General features: G+C 32.1%; 1 long non-coding RNA gene across 1 annotated transcript in view; it reads left to right on the top strand.

Annotated features, from left to right (window-relative positions):
• Positions 1-4663: 4663 nt before the first annotated feature.
• The window catches only part of LOC143253240 (uncharacterized), a 78264-nt gene continuing 59108 nt past the window's right edge, over positions 4664-23819 (top strand). Inside the window, exons 1-2 of the long non-coding RNA XR_013029468.1 lie at positions 4664-4827; positions 5476-5577. This is a non-coding gene — a long non-coding RNA (uncharacterized LOC143253240). The remainder of the gene's footprint in view (positions 4828-5475; positions 5578-23819) is intronic.

Below are 23819 nucleotides of genomic sequence, written 5' to 3'. Positions count from 1 at the left end.
TACCTTCGTATCTTCATAAGAATACAAGCATCAAAGTAGAGGAAACTTTATCATTATCAATCCTTAAAATAAGAATTTTCATTCTTATGACTGACACACACTGCGAAGATAACAGAAAATAAATAAACAATTCCAGCTTAAATTTTTACATTTACCTGAAATTATATTTATTGCTTTTATACTTGAACTTTCTGGTAATATTATTTATACTAATTTGAACTCATATTAGTGGTGAATGTACATTAAAATTTCATAAGGTATTTTACCAACTTGTACATGTATATCTTTAGAATTCGCTAATAGGATATACCGTAGACAACACATGTTAAAAATATATATTATTGCTAATATACTGACGAAAGTAATACTTGTAAAAGAAAACTAAGAATAACAATATTGGAACTATTATATTAATATAATTTTAAAAGATTACTTGTAAAATAGGAATGAATTTATTAAGGAAAAACATTAGTTTAAATGATGTAGAACCGAGATATTTGGCCATGTGCTAGATTTATCTGTTAATAATAAAATATTCTTGTTGAGAAGATGAAGTATAAGGTCTCGGAGCAAATAAAGAATAACATTCTAGAAAAGGTAAAGGATAATATCCCAGAGTAGATAAATTATGAAATTTTAGATAATACAAATAATAAAGTCTCAGATAAAATAAAATAATTTGGTTCTCTTAATTCTTCAGAGTTTATTATAATATACAACGAATTTATTTTATTTTTATCAATATTTTTATTGTAACAAAATTCTTGATATTTTTCAAATATTCTTGAAACAGCATATTCTGTGTCGTTGTTAAATATTTCGCAAAGCTATGCAAAGACTATCTGAGCTAGCTGTCCCTAATTTTGAGAAAACCTAATTTTGACATTTCTGTGCTAAAGCATAAAAAATGCACTTTATAAATGGTTATTTGTCAGAAGTGCTTGTCCAAAAGTTGATGTGTGAATATCAAAATCACGACACCTATGTTTCTATGTGAACAATAACTTTATTGTTAGAAGAGAAGTACTTGCCCCCCAGTGGCTCAGTGGTATGTCTGCGGACTTACAACGCTGAAATCCGGGTTTCGATACCGTGGTGGGCAGAGCACAGATAGCCCATTGTGTAGCTTTGTGCTTAATTCAAAACAACGAGAAGTACTTTCTACAAGTTCCTGTGGCCATGCACTGATGATCGTAGATTACGTGGTCCACCGAAACATGTAGAGAGTGCTTTTCTTCTAACATTATGCAAATAAAGCTATTGTGCACATAGGAACATAAGTGTTGTGACTTTTATTGTAAATATGCACAACTGCTGTTAGTCTAAAGTATTTACGTGATACATGTTTTCATATTAAACTATAAATGTTTATAATAGAATGTTTATAATTAGTATAATAAATTATGTGTTTATCCATACAGTGCTGTAACAAACAGAAACATAGTTCGGATGGGACAACCTGTCTAAAACTTGAAATAAATAATTGATTATAAGCAAATGTAAAGCGTATTGTGAGAGTTAGCCAAAGAGTGGAAAATATTTAATGATTTCACTTGAGCTAACTCAGCTACTTAATTTAGAACAAAACACTGAGTGTAATTATTTACTAGAGAACTCTATAACGTAAAATGTGAAAGAGTTTTAAACGAAGTAAGCTTGTCCAAATTGGCCAAATTTTAATGACTTAAAATATGCTAAATTGCTAAGTTTTATTTTTGTAAACGTGATTAAAGTCTTGAATCCTAAGAGTGTGGTTATTATAGACGTATTACGAGTCTTCATGCAGTCTAGGCTCATAAAGATATGATTAGGTGATGTTACGTTTCTAGAAATTGATGCATGGATTTAAAAAACAAAAAGTGGTAAACGCAGTGATTATGTATTTGATTACAATTTGTAGTTTAATTTAAATAGAACTGCAAAATACACAAACAAATTAAATATATATATAATTGAGAAACGAAACACCGGAGTCTAAGTTTCTCTTACATTAGTTTACAACTTTTGTTTTTTACATTTTTGTAAACATTTTCTTTTTATTTCGTTTAAACCGTCCTAACTTTTTATAAGTTTAGCAAAATCTACCTTAACATATTTATATGTATATCTAAGTCGTATATTTTAAAAGTTATAAACATGTATTGTAACGGATTTACCATTATATATTTATTTTAAGACCGATATTTGTGTGAGTTTAATATAAATTTAAAAATGCGTTTAATTTATAGTTAAATATGTATTGTGAAAGTCCCACCTGTTCTCTGAATTTGTAGAAGGTTCTCGAGTGTAAGAATCAACAATATGTATTTTACATTATTTCCAGCAGAAATTTCGAGAATTTTGTCTAAAGTTTATAAATCGACGAGCCAAGAGACAGTTTTCAGAATAATGTTGGTTTGCTATACTTGGTATGCAATAAATCTCGAAAGCTATAAGTGCAATAAACGCTTAATAATCGGAGAACTACAGATATTTGACCACGAACGTTTATAGATTTCGAGCATTACAAATTGTTCAACTTCGGTGAATTAACTTTGGACGTTAGTATTTCCACGAGGGCATTAGATATTTTCGTCGTGAAAACTAAAGTGTGAAGAAGTTAACTAGCTCTCAGTCAGAAATGCACCTTGTATCAACGTAGAATTAATTCGCTCATGGTGAACTGTCAATAAAAGATTCAGTTCCAGACCAGATAGAAGACTCAGTATTGTTTGTAACTTTGTAAAACATGTGTATATAAATCATTATTTGTAATAAACGTTATCATAAATTATATTGTTGTTTGTGTATTAATATATTTTTGTGTTAAGAAGGAAAACTGTTTGTATCAATTTTGTTGGCAAAAATCATAAAGTTAATGTATAAAGACATTCACTTAACTTCTGAATTAAAATTAAAATTTTTGGCTATTTAAAATCGTGTTACGTAACGTAATAACGGGATAGACTATAATATGAAATATGTAACAGTATACACATCGGTTGTGGGACTAAAAACTTTATCCTGGAAATCTAATAATACTAAAAGTATAACTAATTAGTACCTTTATTAATTATAAAAATATTATGTTGCTTCCTCAGGCCGATTTAAGTAAATGGTTTACTTGAAAGAAGAATATGTCCAGATGAAGTTTAAATTTAGGTAGAATGTAAATGTCGAAACATATTCAATACATATATATATTGTATATTACTTTGCTACTGTGCTCAGGACATTCTTGATTTTCTAGAAAAGTGAGACATCCACAGAATCTCACATACTGAGAATATATTGAAAATATCTCTGTGAAAAACAACATACGCGATAACCCTAATTTTCTAGTTTTTATTGTATGTGTGTGTTTTTCTTATAGAAAAGCCACATCGGGTTATCTGTTGTGTCCACCGAAGACAATTAAACAGCTGATTTTAGCGTTGTAAATCCAAAGACTTACCGCTGTCCCAGTGGGGGACAGTTATTATTACAAGATTCGATTAACATTATTTATTTTAAATTCCATCCAAATTACTTATTTTTAGAGAAGTTGCATCTTTACAATATTTTACTTGCTAATTTTAATATTGTTAACTCAAGAGAATTGTTTGAACTAATAGTATTAACAATGAATCACTAAATTTCAAAGACGATGCGCATATTTGATGTAACAGACACTTATTCATTCTGGTGCCATTAATGGGTTTGTTTTTTGTTTGTTTTTTGAATTTCGCACAAAGCTACTCGAGGGCTATCTGTGCTAGACGTCCCTAATTTAGCAGTGTAAGACTAGAGGGAAGGCAGCTAGTCATCACCACCCACCGCCAACTCTTGGGCTACTCTTTTACCAACGGATAGTGGGATTGACCGCCACATTATAACACCCCCACGGCTGAAAGAGCGAGCATGTTTGGCGCGACGGGGATGCGAACCCGCGACCCTTAGATTACGAGTCGCACGCCTTAATACGCTTGGTCATGCCGGGCCGCTATTAATGGGAGATCAGATAGAATAAAATGAATGTTTGAGACGGTTATATATATATATATAAAAGAAAGTTTGTAGCATCAGTGGTTATGACGTATATGAAAGGTTGAATGTTGTATCAAAATTAAAAATACATTTTCTTCTTTTCTCTAACAAAGTTTCTTCTTTCGGCAAACTCTATAACATCTTAAATTTGTTCTACTTTAATAACTGCGAATCGTATCTTTTCGTTTTTCTGATTTAGATTAAAGTTACAAATAAATGATTTCTTCAAAACTATACTATTTTTCTTCCCTGTAAGATCAACATACAAAACAATCAATGTGATTTTCTTTTTTCCAGTTTAGCCTATTCCATAATTGTACTACGTAAAATCGTATCACTGAGCAACCCACGTATCTTTGTTTCTTGTTAATCTCTTTTAAAAAATAACAATGCAAAGTAGTATTTTTGTTTTTTTGGCTAATAAAAACTTAAATATAGATGTTATTATGTTTCATTATAATAGAAATGTTTGAAGTTGTCAAGAACTTAAAAGTGTCCTAACTGCTGATGATGTCATTATCCATATTTTCGTGGATAAATATTATACATGAACTAAAAAAAATAACCACATGAGAAGGATGAGAGCGACGTTTATTTTGTGTGGCTGTAAGTAGAAACTTTTGCTACGTAGTTAACTTACTTGCTTGTTTGGAATAAAACACAAAGCTACACAATGGGCTCTCTGTGCTCTGTCCTTCCCCTATCCCACATGTATCGAAACCTGATTTCTTGTGGTGTGAATCCGCAGACATACCGATGTGCTACTGAACATATTTTAAACTAACTCTGCAAGACTTTCTTGAATACAATATGGATACAAAGGTTCATTGAATGTATAATAATTTACTTGCAAATTACAGTATAAGTAATGATGATATTAATATTTATAGTTTAATTGAATGAATTTATCTCATAAAAATATTTTAGGAACCAAAGATTTAACTTTTATTATGCAAAACGTGATTTTAGACATTTTATGAAAGAACACTTCTGATTTCCACTTTATTTTAAAGTGTTTGAAACATAAGCAAGTGATATCTGGTATAGATAGAGTGTATATATATGTGTATCAGTCACAATTAATATTTAAATACATCATTATCGGGTCTTTCACAATATTCATTGAAACGTCTGTCATCTTTTAGTTTATTAATACTCTGTTATCATTTTTGGCTATATTTTCTGCCTTGAATAGTTAAATAATAGCAACATTACAAAATACTTCAACCTTCTAACTCTTCTGTTTTTCTCTTCTTTATTATTTTTTACAGTTTCCTGTAATTTTATAGCTGAAAACATATGTTTCGTTAATTATATATATATATATATATAAATTTAGTTACATAAGTAATAATGTTTGATCAACAATATACGATTTCATGGTGGCATTTCTGAATAATTTTTCGTTTTGATTTGTGTTAAATTTCGTGGAAAGACAAGTATATGTGACTGCTCTTCCCTCAAATAAAGCAACGTATATAGATTCTCAACCAGAGAAGCTCAGAATGTGTTACTTCAAAATATAAAAGTACAGGAGTACATTGGCCTGCAGAGGGTTCAGTGCGCCTTAAGGTAAATAACACCTTTCTTTTTTTTTTTGGTATTTATTTTCCAATATACTGTAATAATACTAAACTATAAATTAATGCAGATACTTACTTTACTTACGATTACATACTTAGGTACTTTGCTGTGATTTAATGTTTGTTTTTTTCCTTGATCTGTTCTTGAAAGTCATTTATAATTTATTACGTGTGGAAGGATAAATCGAAAAATAAAATTAATGAAAATCGGAAAACTTATTTTAAAGTTGAAGTTAAAGAAAATCATGGTTATGTCTTGTTAGATTACTTTTTGTTTGCTTCGAATTTTTGCGCAAACTTTACAAGCAAGTCTAAAAACACACAAAACTAAAAACTGAATTTCCGTACAGATAGAGGGCAAGCACCTCGTCAGTGACACAAGACTACCTCCTGTCCAGGGTTGTTCGAAAGAAAGCAAATTTAAATTGTAGTGACATTTTTTGAGAAATATACTACTAACTGTATATTGGTTTATAGAGAATACAATTTAACCAATAATTACGATTTTTAGAAAAAAAAAAGAAAATATTATTAAAAGTTACTTCAAATGCCTTTGTAATAGGTGTTATGAATCATATTATCCAAAAATTATTTAAACAAGAGGAGTTTCTCTACACAACTTGTCTGAAAACTTGCTTTATACCACATTTCTTAGGCCTGCCAAATACAGCGTACAATGAAGTACGAGCAGGGGGAAATCCTCCTTCTCCTATCCACGCTAATGCATGATTGTATTTCCATAGTATTAACGAATTTGTCTTTTTGTCAATGCTTATAACTGTTTAAACAAACAAAATTAATCGTTTTGTATATAAAGAAACATCTTTATGTGTTATACAATAAACTCGATATATTTTATTTGCATGCTTTTTTGCTCGAAGAAATGATGTACTTTTTACTGCTAAGAACTTTGGAATATTTTCAGTAGAAAAAATTTGCACTATATACTAAGTGGCTGTAACCTGATCTAAGAAATAAAACTGGCGATATCTAAATAGTAAAATAAACGAGTGAAAGGGAAAAAAATCTAAGTAAGGCTGTCAACGAAAGTTTCAATACATGCTGAAACGTGCAAGAGGTTATTTCATCTTGATAGATAAATTTATATGCACACACATAAATAAATTTTTGTAAGTGTGCAACCTTTTGTATAGTTTTGATGTGTATGAAGTACGTACGTATCAAACAACCAATCAGCGGTGACGTTTTGGAATTAGTAAGGGCTCATTGTTTGAAGAAGGGTAATTTATTTATCATGTGACAGAGATTAATTAGCCTCGAGAGAATTTCCCTTTTTCTAGAAAGATTACTTTCAGGAATTTCTAATTCCTTGTCTTTTATGCCAAACTTATCGTGTGTTTTTTTTCTCTCTTGGTTAAGTGTTAATGTTACTGCTTTTCCCCTTTTTTAACTCAGAATAAGGGAACGAAGAAGACAGTACCCGAGAACAAAAAGATCAGTATTTAGTGTACACGTAGTCACTATTTAAAAGAACACGATGTTAGTCTGTTCCAATAACATTAATCCTGATGTGGACAGAAAAATCATCAGTCTTCGGCGATAACACGATGTCACTTTCCATCTTAAGGTCTTGGATTAATAATGGCATTACAAATATATGCACGTGTTTGTGTGTATACATAGGATACGATTACCATATAATATTTTATCAACGATGCATTAAACGTAAGGTTTTAATTATGAATTATCTTTACGTTTTGTAAACATATTCCTTATGAAAATGTCACAGTATATTTCAGTAGTTTATACGTAATAACATATAGTTGTTGAATCACCTGTTACTTTAAAAAATGCCTGACTGCACAATTACGGTAGTACCTGCCTCCGACCGGTATATATGTATATGCATTCGGAACGTTTTTAGAAAATCGTTTCATTAGTGGCGACATCTCCAAACAAAAATGGACAGTCTGACAAAAGAAAGAGGATATTTTCTTGTGGTGAATTAGTTTTAACACCCAGGAATAAATAAGTGAAGCAGTTTTAATTTAACCTTCTGTTGTTGTAAAAATCAACGATTGGTTTTTTACTATTAATAAGATTATTAAACAACTTAAACCTACACTAAAATACTTACTAATTCTAGTTAATATAGTAGTGAAGGTTAAATATGAATACAGAAAAAAAGCAATATCTTGTTTAATATTATTTTCTGGACATCAACAATAATTAAATATGAAAGTGCGTTGTCTTATAATTTTTGAGGGTGTGTGTGGATATTTATAACAAAGCCATCTTGGGCTATTTGCTGAGTCCACCGAGGGGAATCGAAGCCGTGAATATGGCGTTGTAAATCCACACACCTACCACTGTACCAGCGTGGGAGACTTAGCAGTGGAGTCAACATTTTTGTTTTCGAGAATTACGACTTTTCCAAATACAAGTTATATCACACTATCCGAAACCAGTAAGTATTTTGGGGTACTTGGCATAATATTATAAATAGTAAGACCGTTTGCTGCGTTTTCAAAAAAACAAATTAAATTTCACCAATTATTTACTATCGATTTAAAAAACCGAACAATTGCACCAATAGAAAGCTTAGCTTTTTATTACGCTGTCAGATTGCCCATTTGTATTAAAATGTATTCACATATGAACGAGATATTTGAGAACAGTGTGACAACATACATCTCGTGCAGGTAACTGCTCTTCGCTAGTACAGCGGTATGTCTACGGATTTACACTACTGAAATCAGGGGTTCGATTCCCCTCGGTGAGCAGATAGCACGATGTGGTTTCGGCCCGGATAGCTCAGTCGATAGAGCGTTAGGCTTTTAACCTAACGGTCCAGGGTTCGAGTCCTTGTTGGCCCGGCATGGCCAGGTGAATTAAGGCATACGACTCGTAATTTGAGGGTCGCGGGTTCGCATCCCCGTCGTGCCAAACATGCTCGCCCTTTCAGCCGTGGGGGCGTTATAATGTTACAGTCAATCCCACGATTCGTTAGTAAAAGAGTATCCCAAGAGTTGGCAGTGGGTGGTGATTACTAGCTGCCTTCCCTCTAGTTTTACATTGCTAAGTTAGGGACGGCTAGCGCAGATAGCCCTCGAGTAGCTTTGCACGAAATTCATAAACAAAACAAAAAAACAAGCAGTTAACTGAGCTATCTTAATATGGTGCTTTGGAAAATTAAATAAATTAACCATTGTCTGTTATAGAAGAAGATTAGTGTAAGTTATACCTTTTGCAGGTATTTTATTTAATGAAGTACATCGTTTTATGACAAAGCATATCCTGTACTATGCCATAATTTGTTCTTAAATGTTTGTAATATCTTCACATTGATAACTTAATAGATATTATATTACACAACCTGAGCACATGCAGTGAAGCAATAATAATTGCGTTATAGTTGCAAGATTGGGCTTATTTTCAATCTTAGTTTGCGATGATAATTACTTAGTTCAGTATAAACATGCTTCGAAAATGTTTATGTCATAATACTTGTAATTTGAATTTTATGTTGTTTTATGCTTCTTGTTAGGCATAATATGCTTCATCAGGACTATTGTTAAAAATGGTTTGGAGATGTTTTGTCTCTCATTAAATAAGCTTTGCATATGTTTATCGAAATTCGCCATATTTGTAATATATTTATGGATGAATTGCAACAAGTTAATTGCAGTAAGTACTTTTAAAATGACATTCATAATGTTGAATATGTAATGGAGTATTGGACGCTCAACCGCCAATAATTTTGCACAGCAAAATTGTTGAAGTTATATATCACGCCTGGAGGCAGCTTTATATTTCATGCATCGCAAACTTCTGGAAACAAAAATAGCATTTGTATAACTTTTCACATATATGCTAAACCTAGCATAACTTATCTGCTTATTAACTTGAAGTTTCTTTGATACTTCCGCGTTACAGTTAATAAAATAGTGAAATATGGCAAACAATTATCATGAAACATTGAAGAGACTTATGGATGTTTTATTTTGTACATGTATTGTCAACGGGAAATATTAAGGACATTGTAAGATAAACACACAGACAGTTAAATGTGGTTTATATCATTTGTGTCAAAGTAATGGAAGAGTTAATCTACTATTTTTTATCGACAGAGTATTTTGTGGTCAAATACATACACATTCAAAGTCGTAACCCATATCAGATTACGTGCTTCCTAAATGCTCTTCTTTTAGTTTTATGACAGCTGACTCGAAATCGATAAGAATTGTTGTTCGGTATAAACAACAATAACAACTATGATTAACAACCACCAGCGGAATTATTTTAAACGTATATAATTCATGAAGGCGAGAGCGGGCCATGCCACCTGCAACAATGACAGCTTTGCTATGCATTTTGAAAATAACAGTAAAACGTGTCATATCTTTTAAGATATAGTACATTTCTTCTAATCTCTGTGTAAGTAGTTTTAGGTGTACAAACATCAGTTCAACAAATACAATATAAAGTATGCTGATAAAGATGATCATATTTTGTTTTTCCAATATTTATATGGATAAATTTAGAAAACAATATAGATCTGGAATTTTTTTATACATTTTACAATTTAAAGTTAATAAAAAGGGTGAAAAGAGCACAATAAATAAGGAAGCGTATTTAGAGGCAATTACGCAAATATTATGATAGTTTTACCCAAACCATGTTTGTATACACACACACATATGTATGTACATATTCATTCTGATTTTTATTATATCTTAATAAGTCAATAGTTTCTACTTACATGATCTGTAGAAGAAATACACATTTTGTGTTTACTGTTCATCCATATTCATGTTTGTTGTGAAAGTTTATGTTCTGCGATGATTTTCTAATAAAAACCCAGAATTTAATATATTATTAATTAATATAAGAATATGATTAGGGTACTAATGAAAGCATTTAAGTCCACATCTTATTGATATTACTTATGAGATAATATTTCTACTAAAATGTACAGTGTCGGTATATCGCATAAACTCAAGAAGTAATCAGTTTCGAAATAACGTCATAGTTTCATATGGACAACAAGAAATATTGTTCTTACGATCTTTGATTACTGAAAGATTCAAAACATACATGTTTGAGCCTTGATTATGCTTGGAATTCAATACTAGGATGGTATCTCCGTGCTTCACATATCAGTCTTATGTGATTAACGATATGGGAAAGGCCAATTTTTCGTAGTCAACCAAGCGGTAGTTAAATTAAGTTTTATATAACCGTGGGACAAATTGAAACTTAAAGTAATCAATTACTTTGCTAGAAACATGGAATTTGATCACCATCTCTTCGTTCCAGCTTTTGGATTATCGTCTATCGTGCTTTAGATGTCGGAATTGTTGTTAACAACATAAAATAGCAAAATTAACGAAAAAGTTTAGGTCGATCTAATAAGCTTATCTTAAATATCTATTAGATTGTAAATGAAAACACTTGTACAAACTTGATGTTTCTTATTTAACTTAATAAACATCTAACTTAGGAGAATTAAAATGTCTACCGTAAATCGAAGGTAATATATTTCTTTGGGTGTGACTAAAATTTCATTGAGTCAAAGCATTATTTTACGACATGCTCGCCCTTTCAGCCGCGAGGGCGTTATATGTGACGTTTAATCTCTATTCTTCGTTGGTAAAAGAGTACCCCTAGAGTTGGCGGTGGGTGGTGATGACTAGCTGCCTTCCGTCTAGTCTTACACTGCTAAATTAGATATGGCGAGCGCAGGTAGCCCTCGTGTAGCTTTGCGGAAAATTCAAAAACAAACCAAACCAAGATTATTCTCTGACCTTGATTTGCGTTTATATTAGTGAATAATCTATAAAAATATTAAAGTGTTCAATGAAAAGAGACAGGAATGACATTATAATTAGTTGTAGAGTCTAAATATAGGTTGTTCATGGAACGAATGTATATATGTAAATTGTGAACATTTATTTATCTTTGGTTTACCCCGTTCACTTATTTATGTCGGAATTATAATAATAAGATCACGAAAACATATGACGATTTTCAACTTAGAAGTTGGTTTTCAAGTTATTAATGCCTACCACAAAGCAATTCTTTGGTCTTTAAACTATATCATTCAAAAGTAAATATGCAAAGAAAAGTCTTCATCGATATTCGGATTTCAATGTTTTTTTCATGCTAAAACATTTCTATTTAAACCTAGGACAGATAACGTTTCAATGTACACAAAATAATTATCTTTCAAACAATAAGCACCAACGTCAAAGCGTGGATGTATATAGTTTTAAAACGTAATATGTTTCAAATATATGTATAGATATATTGACAGGCTGAACCTAACAATTTATTGTATTAAGAACAAAATGTTTACGTTATAAACTTAAATTTTTAAGTATTTAAGAACTGCGAAAGATATAGACAATGTTTGTTTACTTCTTATAAAGTCTCAAACCCTACTGTCAAAGGCTCCGCCGTGAGGTTAAAAATGTCCAAAGCACACTATCTTCCTGTAAGGCTTTCCATAATCCATCCAGAGCCTCTTTTATACCTTCCCCAAAATTTTTAATTTTTGTGGTATCACTCACCCTGTGTAACGCCAAGCAATACCAAAATGTTGTATTGATGCGTACTGTTTCACAGCAGCTTTACATCGCTTGCGGTTGCATATTGAAAATGTTTTTAATATAATGTATTCCACCCTCTACACTATGTTCTTTTAAATGTCAGAGAAGTTATTGCTGCTACTCAGTGGCTGTGGACTAATCACAACGTGACTATAAATGTAACAAATCAATCACCTGGGACATGATTAGCCTGTTTTAAGTATGCAAATAAAATGAGTTTTATGTAAATATTTGTTTCTTTACAAACCCTAGTAAAGTGGAGGATTCTATAAAGTTTTATCACAATTAAAAACGCAGTTTTCAACTGAGCCGTACTCTGAAGGATTGTGATTATTGTTTATTGAACAAAGAACCGTAAGAGCAACTGATATACTACAGAGAATACAGAGTCACCATCACCAGTAGTTCTTCAGTTACTGATGTATGACGTAATAGTGAGATTACCTCTTCGATCTTACAAAGATTGACCGCCCTAAAGTGCAGAGCACGTGCTGTTATGTGATTATGTGCTTTTGTTAATGTTTTATTATAACATTTTATTCGTAAAAGGCAGTTATATGTGTAAGGCAACTTATGCTTACTTCGTTAACTCCGCAATAAATCCAGGTTTGATTAGTCGAGATGTCATATGCTCGTATCAAATTTTGTACATGGACTGTGGTACATAAAACCCAAGAGTTTTATGTGATAAGCGTTTTAGGTAATCACCATACCGATATACAGTGATATTGCTTTTACCGATCTGCGTTATCTGTGTATAAACAGTATAACTAGAAAAAAGGCTTCTCATAATTTTGTCCAGGTTTTGTACAAAAATTAAACTTCTAAGAACAAATTGATTAACTTTCGATGAATGTAGCTCAAAGATCAAGGTCACATTGAATGTCACGTATTTTCTTTAAAACGCTAGCAAATTGTGATTTTGAAAAATAGTGAACATTTTTGATGAACGTAAGATAGCCCCGCCCCACTGGCACAGCAGAATGTCTGTGTACTCACACCACTATAAATCAGCTTTTGATACTCGTGGTGGGCAGAGCAAAGATATTTCGTTGTGTACTTAATTTTAAAGAATCAATCAAATTGAGATAGAAATAGGATTTTCCACCTAGACCTACAATTTTGAGAATAAGGATTTGTTTAGAGTTTATTTTAATTTAGATGCTCTTGAATTAATTATTATTCTAAAATTTAATTTAGAATAGCGAAAGGTAAAGTAAAACAAACGTTTTAGTTATTTCTTGGCAAAATCAAAATTTGAAAGAAGGATTCGTAGAATTTGACGATATATATACCAAAAGCCAATTTGAAAGCTTACGTATACCTAACTAATAACCATAGAAATGAAATGACCTGGCATAGCCAGGTGCTTACAGCGATGGGCTCCTAATCTGAAGGCCGTGGGTTCGAATCACCTTCGAACAAACATAGTTACCTTGTTAGTCGTGGGGGTGATATAACATGAGGATCAGCCCCACTATTCATTGGCATGTTTTTCTTGACGTTTGATTGGTTTGTATTTATATTTGTTGTTACGTAATTTTAATAGGTAAATCTTCTAAGCTAATCCTTAAGAATAATTTTATAGGTGATTATATGGACTTTGCTGTTGCTTCATCTTGTATCTCTACCACTGCAAAATGATTCTCTGATCTAGTCCTTCAAGTTTTCTGCAGATATTCTTTCTTCCATCACTCTCTTCAGTGAGAAGCAAAACCTCCACTGCTACTGAATTGAAGACTTGATGAAAGTGGTCTGAAATATGATTTCCAAAGGTTTTCTTCTTGTTTTTTAGAAATGGCTGTTTTAGGCTAGTCTTCAACCAACTATGCTAGTTGTAAAACTAAAGTGATCGATTCTAATACACAAGTCCACGAACTTTCACATCAGGAAGGACAAGCTTTTATGGAGAAATTTGCAAATGTTCTTGCAGAGGCTAATAATAGATTTGCTCAAGGGCCACAACATTCATAACACGGTAAAATAATTTCTCTAGCAGCTTAAAAGCATTCATTCACAATTTTATTTCTTCTCAGTATATTACAAAAGAAAGCGCGAAGAGTTGAGGGATATGACTCGAAATTAGTGTATTTCGTAGAAAAATTTATCACGACTATCTGTTTACTTGCTATCATATTTGCTTCACTCTATTGTATCGTGTTTTGCTGCACACTGTACAGATAATATCTTGGCAACAGGTTAATGAAAATTAATTTTGCTAATTTAGGTTATTCTTCCAACATCTAAATTTTGAAGACTTGAGAGCTCACCGTCCTTTGTAGGAATATTCTCCTACAGGCAATAATGATCAGACATTGGAATGCTTCCTTGAAGGACTTATCAGAGAAAAAACTGATTTTTCTTAATGACAGAGCCAGAACTTTATTGGACACTCATTTGAACATTGTTACTTCTTGACTTCACGATAATTGTTTTCCCCTTAAGGGAACGTGCTTCTATACAATACAACTTTGGCAAAAGTTGGTTCTTTGTCTCACTATATTTCATATAATTTGGTTATTTTTTCACTGTTACTCTTGTTATAATATTCTATGGTAATTTACCTTTTTCATGCTTAGTTTAATAAGTATTGCGAAGCTATTTCCGAAAAAAACCCTACACATTTTCTTTTTATCAAGATATTGTTCTATGTTGAATCCGTTAGAAGGAATCTCAATGAAGCAAATGTCTAGCTTTTTGCCGTTAAACATACAACTGTCCATCTCTGTTCTTTGAGCATGGGAGTTTAAATCTTTATCCACGTTACTAACGTGTCAAAATAAAATTTTAAAGTAGAGAGGAAAACAGCTAAACAGGCAGATATTCTGTTCATTTTTCATGAGAAGTAATTTTACAGTAAGTTTTTGTACTGAATGGAAAAGCGCGGTAATATTGTTTTTTTTTTTTAGGGAGAGGTTATAACTGAAATCTTCACTACACACTTTTTTGAAAATTTTTAAATATGTTATATGCTCTCTCTTCATAGTGGGTAAATACAAACATATGGCCCTACGATACATGAATGGTGATATTTTTGTAAGAACTGACAGAAGATAATTTGAATTTTTCTCCTCCTGAATGAATAGCAAGCTACAATCTAGTAATACTACTCAGCTACTGGATCCTATTATGTAATTGACTCAATGCTTTGCTAGTCTGATTTCTTGTTGAATAGATTCCACGAGCTAACCATCTTAATTTTTGCCGCCTCACCCGTTTTTAGAAATTTCATACTTGTATAAATTTTATTTTCTAATTAGAAAAGTGACGCATGTAATTTTGCACATATGCTTTGCATGAAAAATGCCTTTAGTTGAATTATCTTACATGCCTATTTTTATGTGTTTATCATCTTCAGTTTAATTACTGTCTTCGAGTCTTGAAATACTTTCTTTCCCCCACCAACGCTGGTGTTGGTTGGCAAAAAACTTTTCCAGCTGTATGGCCTCAACTACAAAACTGGTTTATTTGGATTCTAGACAAACCAAGATTACTGTTAATGAATGTGCTGACAGTCCTCTTAAAAAAGCAAAGAGGAACTCATGAAGCTAATATGTATGTTTTCTTAGGCAATTGTGATACTTAGCTTTGTTTTAGTTTTGCGTTTTATGGAAACAAAGATGGACATGTTGTTACATGGTCTCTTTAAGTTTGACGTCTTACTTTCTGTGCCATAAACAGCTTCTGCACTTCACAGAAATTTTGATTTCATATATTTTATTTTTTGTAATTTGTAGCTATGGGTTGTCTTTCACTATATTTACATTCAAAGCTTGAGCTATTCCGTCCTGTTAGGAATGAGACAGGTCATTGATGACTAAAATTTATATTCTGTACCGCCATGTTTCCCTGATTTCACACAATTCTCTGACATATCCTGACGTTATGCTAACTTTCATCACCCACCCTCTCTTACTTACACACATGTTTTTTCTACCGTGATAGTACTATTTTCTTTTGTTTTAAAACTTTTTCAGTTTACTTTTATGTTTAACATTATCTTACATATTCGTACAGAATATTTCAAGAATTCGCCCAATGATCTTAGATTTCCCTTTTTCAATTACGTGGGAATCGTTGACCTTTCTTGTGGTTTAGTGAATCCTAACATTTATTTCTTTCGTAATTTTGTTTTCCCTGCTTCCAGTTTGATTGCCTCCATTAGCCAGAAAGTACAGTAAACTTGAAGATAGAGCAGTGAGACAAAAACGCAGTTTTCACACGTTTGGATATTAAGGTTTATTTATTAAATTACCAGAAAAGACGTAAGTAGCATAAATTTCGTTTTATCTTTTCAAATAACACAAAATGTAATATATACTGACTTATATTCCAAAAGTCCTCTAACAGTATTTCTACCATACAGATGATATTTTGAAATGCAACAAAATAATGCGTCTGGGTTGTAATAGTTATGCGATATATATTTATATATATATAATAATAAGTACAGTTTGCTGGTAAGTGCATTTAATCTGTAACTCTGGTAAACAAAATATGAAGTTCAGTCAGAAAAGTTTAAAATGCTCTTACACAATAATCACACAATAGAATAAATATTTGTATCGGTTCATTGCGTCTGGGAAGAAAGGTCGACCTTTCGAAAGCACACGGGTTATAAGAGATTCTAATTCAGTTTTATCAAGACTTCTTGGGCCTACGTATTTTTAGCATATCATGAATGTATCAGCTCATTAACATGTTAATTAAGAGCATCGTGCTTTATATATTTTTTTATAGGACGGTTAAATGAAAACCTATTTCACGAAATCTGCTTTAGAAAACATGATTACTTTAAATGGGCGATTCTACAAATGATGTAGGACATTACAAAAACAATATTGTTTCATTAGTCCTTATTGTGAGCAATTTATAAACTTATTGATCCTACATCGTACATATTTATACAGTTTTAAAAAGTTACCATAAGTACAGTCATACTTATAACATTTTATTTTTATTTCTATATTGCTCTATATTGATCAGCGGTAGTTTTCGGATTTACAACGCTAAAATCCATTGTCCGATTCTAAGCAGTGTACAGAGGTATATGGTCCTTTGTGTAGCATTGCGCTAAAAATCCAACATGAACAACAACTATACATTGGAGAATATTTTTATGGCGAGAAAAAACTACAAAGCAGTAGAGCATGAGATTACCCGAGAGGTTTAATGTCTTCTCTTTATATCTTGTTCATGAATTACGTTCATGATATTTATTCTTTAAATGTGTGTGTATAAATATATATACATTTCCACCAACGTAATATCTACACATTTATTAATTCAGCGTGTGGGCGCTAAGTTGATTGTTGTATGTGAACAGTTTCCTAACAATGAATGATATAATATCCAACTCTGTTTTCTGTCAAGGGGGTGAAGAGGAAACGCAGGAAGTCATTTATGGTAAGTCACATGACTCATCAAATGCCTTGATTTTTGGCTGCTCTATAAAGACTAGATTGGTAAAGATAAAAAGAGAAAGAATGCCGATTGGAAAACACTATGATAGTTGTTGCACTAGCAATCTCTTTATCAAGTATGTAAAACTGTATATATAATTCATTCTATTTCGAAGAAACTAGTTTAAAAACTTTTATGTATTACAAGAGTATTGACATCAATGAAACAGAAAACACATACAAGTAGCTAAGTTAAATTAATTCTAACACTGTAGAGAGAGAATTTTCCATTTATCAGGTATAGCAGTAGGCTTTTTTTTAAATTTCGCGCAAAGCTACAAAAAGGCTATCTGCGCTAACCATACTTAATTTACCACTGTAAAATTATAGTGAAGGCAGCAGCTAGTCATCACCACCTACCGCTGACTCTTGGGCTACTCTCTTAACAACGAATAGTGGGATTGGCGGTTACAATCGGTTTTCTATAATATAATGAAAACAAAAAGGGTATGCTTCATCTGATATATAACAACATAGAGCAATGACTTTAACTCTTGTGCGATGTAAACAACAGATAGTGTGATAAATACCTTGTTACCTCACTCTACCATTGTTAATATAAGTACCATGAAGCAGACTTTTTCAGTATTGTGATATCTTTCTCAGTTTTGTAATTTCACGACAAAAGGCATGGTCTACAAGAAAAGACATATCTATTTCTATCTTTTATGGGAAATCATTTTATAAATTCTCATAAAACCATTCACCAACGTGATGAGATTTATCTCTAAAGTATTGTAATTTATATAACTATACAGAAAGGTAAATGTACATTTTCGAAATTATCAATATTTGATGGTACACTAGGAAATTAGTTTTTGTTTATAAGTTGGTACGTTCTGTTTTTGATCGATTAACCACATATTTGTTGTTTGAATCTAACAGTGTTTACAAACAGAACCCAATAAGAACTAGTCATAGTCTAACTTTTTCAATGTGTAATTATTCAAATGTAATGAAGTTTAAGTTTTAAATGCCAATGAAGTTGATAAAAGATTTATGAAAATATGAAAATTTAGTAAACTTCACTGTAGTATCAGTTATAAGTTAAAGTCATAACGCATTATCACACAATGGTCTTCTTAAGTTACAGTTACCTACGTTTATAGAAGAGATAATGTTATAACCTTTTAAAATAATATTGTGGGTATTGATGCAAATAATTCTTTTGGAGGTAAATGATTATACAGTGATGAAAGTACTGACACTACAATGTTATTTATGAAGGACAAAAAGAAAAACAAAATTGGAAGCTGGTGTTTGAGGACAGCGTCAAAGTCTCATGCCAGATAAAATTTGAAGACAAACATTGTGAAAATCAACGTTTACCCATCATACAGTTCTAGAGAAAGCTTATTTTTAACAAGTATTAAACGTACAACGACTTTCTTAAGTTACATTTGCACATGATCTATCGTTCAGTACCCGAGATCGTAGTGTAGACTGGAAATATTTTAAGGCTTCGGTTAAAACACTATATTAGCTATTAACGTTACATAATTTACTACGGTATTTAATATTAGATACGACGATTCCAGCTGACACTACGAACTCGGGTACTTGACGAAATGTCTCGTTCAGATGTTTAAAGGCTGGTTCATAATTCTTATTTCCATGCAGTAGAACTGCATCAGTGTGGTTATTAACGGTGATAGGGACAGAATATTTATATTTGAAAAATGATCCAGATTTGACTGGACTTTAAATTCATGTATTTAAAGGATATGTCTGAACTTGTATCGAAACTAATGAGAAAGAGCTAACCCTGTCACCATCAGAGTACGTGCACATATAATTCATTGCATTGAATAATAAAATCGTAAGTCAAATACATTTCACACATTGTTTGCTTATTGACTAAGTGACATATACAAACTCTAGTTAAAATAAAGTAGACAATAAATTTGTGTGGGAACTATATGATTATGTGCAGTTTGAGCCGTTTTTTTTACAACATTAAGTATAATGTAAAATACATAGATAGCGACTGGGTATTATATTTGTGTTGTTCAACTTTTCTTTTCATAACATTTTCCGTCCTAGTAATCACCTTCCTATATCAGTAAGGCATACTATTAGCTGTGAGCCAATAAGGGTGAAGTTTGAATGTTAATGACGTCAATTAGAAATGTCTTAACATAATTAAATTTAAACACTGATGAAGTTATCATAAGTATAGTAACATCCTTTTGAAACTCATGTAAGATAAAAGTAAAATTATCTTGTGTAAAATGAAATATATTGTCAAGTTATATTGATAACATAAAGTCAAAGTAGTAGAACAGTAAATTTCAATTCTTGCATGATATTTAAATAAAGTTTTTTTCTGGACTATTTACATATAAATGGTTAGGAAATGTAATTGAATATAAAACTAATAAATCACCGTTGAGCTTTTTTTCTCAGGAAGATTTATAAATAAATAGTTAGGAAACGTAATTAAACATAAAACTAATGAACTAGTGTTTAAATCGATTGTACTACATCTAGTTATGTTAAGACAAGTCATGCTGATACATGTTGTGAGAGACATTATCTCTGATACTACGATCACCTGTTATAATCACCTAGCAACAAGAGTTTATCAACGTGTGTTCTTCTTGCACTTTGTGGAACTACAACGTTATCAGCTCTACCTTCTCTTCTTCAACTGAGATTAATACTTGCGTAGCGCTATCTAATACAAGGCGCACAGTCCCAAGGGTAACTATTTTTATGCGTTACCCGTCAAAGGTATCGAAATTCAGTTTCTAGCGTTGTAAGTCAGCGTCCACAGATATGCCGCTCTGTTACTGGGGGAAAATGTTATGCATCGTGGATACTTCAGTTATCCCAATAGAACTTATAAATTGGTTTGCGGCTTAGAACATTTGCTAACAACTTTAAATTATAGACAAATTCTAATTTTGAATACAGTTTGAAACATTCAGTTAAACTAAGAAGACATATTTTTTTTCATCGAAACTTATAATAAAAAGTACATTTCCTTATAATCTTATATACATAGGTATTTTAGAGCTTCCGTTAATGGGAACATTTTAAAGTGAACTATATGATATGTCTAGTTTCCTAACATATTAATATTTGATATTCACATTTCATCATTTACTTCACTATATTGATGACAAAAAGCAATAGGGGCGTATCGTGTATCAGCAGCTCCTCTGATGACATCTGGTAAACATAACATCTTTATCAGAGGTGAAATAAAAACTCAAGTTAATTGACACGTGCAAGTTTATTGGTTAACATATGCACTCGCCATTTTTATGTTTTCGGTAATATTTTTGTTCCTTTTCTTTTTCTCATTAATATTCTCGAACAACAACTTTCCTATGTATTTATTTTATCATACATGTATAAACAGAATTTCCAGTTAGAGATGTATATAACTTATTAACACTACCTTCGACTACTTGGTTCGCCGAAATGCTTCCAAGGCTTACTGCGTTTTGTACTTACCCTGTGATGATCAATCAACATTAATTAATAAGAATCAGGCTATACCAATTTCAAATTTACAGTGTTCTTGTTTGAACAAGTACCACCTTATTATAAGCCTCAGCTTGATGTTGTTAGTCAGGTGCACGCAACAAACTAAGCGTCTAACGAGTTTATCTGTGACGATACACATTACTATTCGCCCGTTTATAAACTTACGTGCGTTCAGTCGCACCATACTGATCACAGCTTTATTTTTGCGTTGAGACGCGATTTTCTAATAGATATACCTTGTATTTTCTTTCCTACTTTATCATGTATTCGAAAATTTCATGGTCCTCAACAGCTTATTCGTTTATACTTCGCTAAGACAGACGCAATCAGGACGGTTTTCTGTAACAAAGGGTGATAGTTTGAAATTACTAAAGTGAAAATAATTAGCGATGCGTGTACTTCAGCAGAGAGTAAATCAAATTTCCGATGTTTCCATCCATTCAATAATTAAGTTATCATGAATCCACTATATTCCCAAATTTTAAGTCGTTGGTGCATGCGGAGCAGTAAGAATGTTGTTTGCTTGAATCTGAATAGGTTCGTATTTTGTAATTAGTTTAGCAAGCTGTAAAAAGTATGTGTCTCGATAAATTAAACTACGTTATGGATTATCTCCTCGTTTAGTATGATAACAAAAATAATAAATAAAGTTTATTTTAATGGAATTTATTAGAAACATAAAAGCCTGGGAAACTTCACAATTTCAAATATAGGTTTTGGATTAGCTTCAGCTATTTATTGAAATGTTACTTGTGTATTTAACGATATTTCAGACATGATCCTGAAAAAAACGATTAAAAAAAGGCATTATACACAAAGAAAATAGAAATCAACAAAAGTATTCTACCTCAGGGCTGCTATGTTGGTACGTAGACAGAAAACTGAATTTCGCGCAAGCTACTCGAGGACTACCTGCGCTAGCCGTCCCTAATTTAGCAGTGTAATTCCAGAGGGAAGACAGCAAGTCAGCATCACCCACTGCCAACGGCTGGGAGGGTGAGCATGTTTGGTGCGACGGCGGTTCGAACCCGCGGATTACAAGTCGAGTGCTTTAACCACCTGGCCATAAATGAGTTATATTTATTTATATATTGGAAAAAACTACTACTTCTTAGTTTAATGAAATTAACTGTTGTTCAATGTTTATTTAAGAACAATTTTAGAGGCAAGTGTTGTATAAATTGTTACTAAAGAAAAAATTATTGTATGAACTTTTTCACCTCATTTGTTTGTTTTTTCAGCTTTTATATTCCTAAAAAAGATTACGTAGTTTGAAATTGAACGCACGAGAACAAGAATACCCATGTGTTTGGTAATTGAAACAGGTTCGGCCATCTTGTAGTATGGAAATAAATAATGAAATTAAGCTCTTAGGTGTCACCACGTAAACGAGGTATCCAGCTTTTATCGTAAGAATGAAAATATATTGAAACTACATTCAAGCTGCTGTTACAACAATATATTTTGATTGAATAAATTTTGAAAATTCTGTCCGTTCTCTATTTGTAACCCATACAGTTAGATGAATTGTTTAAATTTACCTTGACATGTAATTATATATTCTTTTTTTAATTTTACACAAAGGCTCTTAGAATTACACTCTGCATTAAAGGTAGAAAAGTATATACAATTAGCTGACGTGCCACTCATGCACAGGAAAGGCACAGTGTACCCCAATGAGTGATATAAAGAAGCAAGATCTGAACACAAAAATCCACCTCTATTGTAACTTTTTAGAGATAGAAAAGCATAGTGAAAATATACGTCCCACCAGGTGATGATTAAGGACGTCAGCTCCGAATGCCAACCTAGTGAAATACTCTCCAGGGGAACTAAGATTGCATGCCAAGGTTGGTTGAATTCGTTCAAAATATAGGCGTGAAAGGTGGGCTCGTAAACTACAATTTTTCTATAGATATGCATACATCCGTACATACACATACACACACACACACATATAGATACGAGAGCTATTTTATCGAGAGTTCTGGCATGTCCTGGTGGTTATTACGCTTTTCTCGTAATTTGTGTGTAGGTCTAATGGTTATAACGCTTGTTTCACAATCAGTGTCTTAGGATAAAACCCTGTGACCCAACATTTTCGCCATTACAGCCGTGTGGGTGTTATGACATGACTGTCAACGTCTCTGGTCGTTGCATGTTGTTGACCAGCTGTCTTTTCTCTAGTCTACCACATCAAAATTAGGGACGGTTACAGCAGACAGTTCTTCGCATAGGCTGCACGAAATTTAAAATCGACATCAAACTGCTTAGGAAAGAATAGATGGAACCAAACTTTAAATTTTTTAGTAGGTAACTAGATGAATTAGTGGTAACTTTACGAACTTAAAATGCTAAAACCCAAGATTAGATTTCTTAACAAAAATTACTTTTTTTTACATACAAATGCCGAAATTATAATTTTTCCGCTCAGTACAACTCTCCGTATCATATGATAATGGTACATAAAAGTGATAAAAATTATATATGTTGAAAATGTAATGGACAATTGTTATATTTAGTTTAAATTCAAAACGACACCAATTGTTAAAAATATGTACATGTTAAAGTATTGGTTTGTTTTGAATATCGCGGAAAGATACACGAGGGTTAACTGGGCTAGCCGTCCCTACTTTAGCAATGTGAGACAACAGGAAAGGCAGCTATTCATCAGCAGTCACTGCAAACATTTGGGCTACTTT

The sequence above is a fragment of the Tachypleus tridentatus genome, chromosome 6 (genome assembly GCF_004210375.1).
Source record: "Tachypleus tridentatus isolate NWPU-2018 chromosome 6, ASM421037v1, whole genome shotgun sequence".
In the NCBI taxonomy this organism is placed as follows: Eukaryota; Metazoa; Arthropoda; class Merostomata; order Xiphosura; family Limulidae; genus Tachypleus; species Tachypleus tridentatus.
The sequence above is the reverse complement of the archived record's forward strand: the minus strand, read 5'-3'. Positions and strand labels throughout refer to the sequence as shown.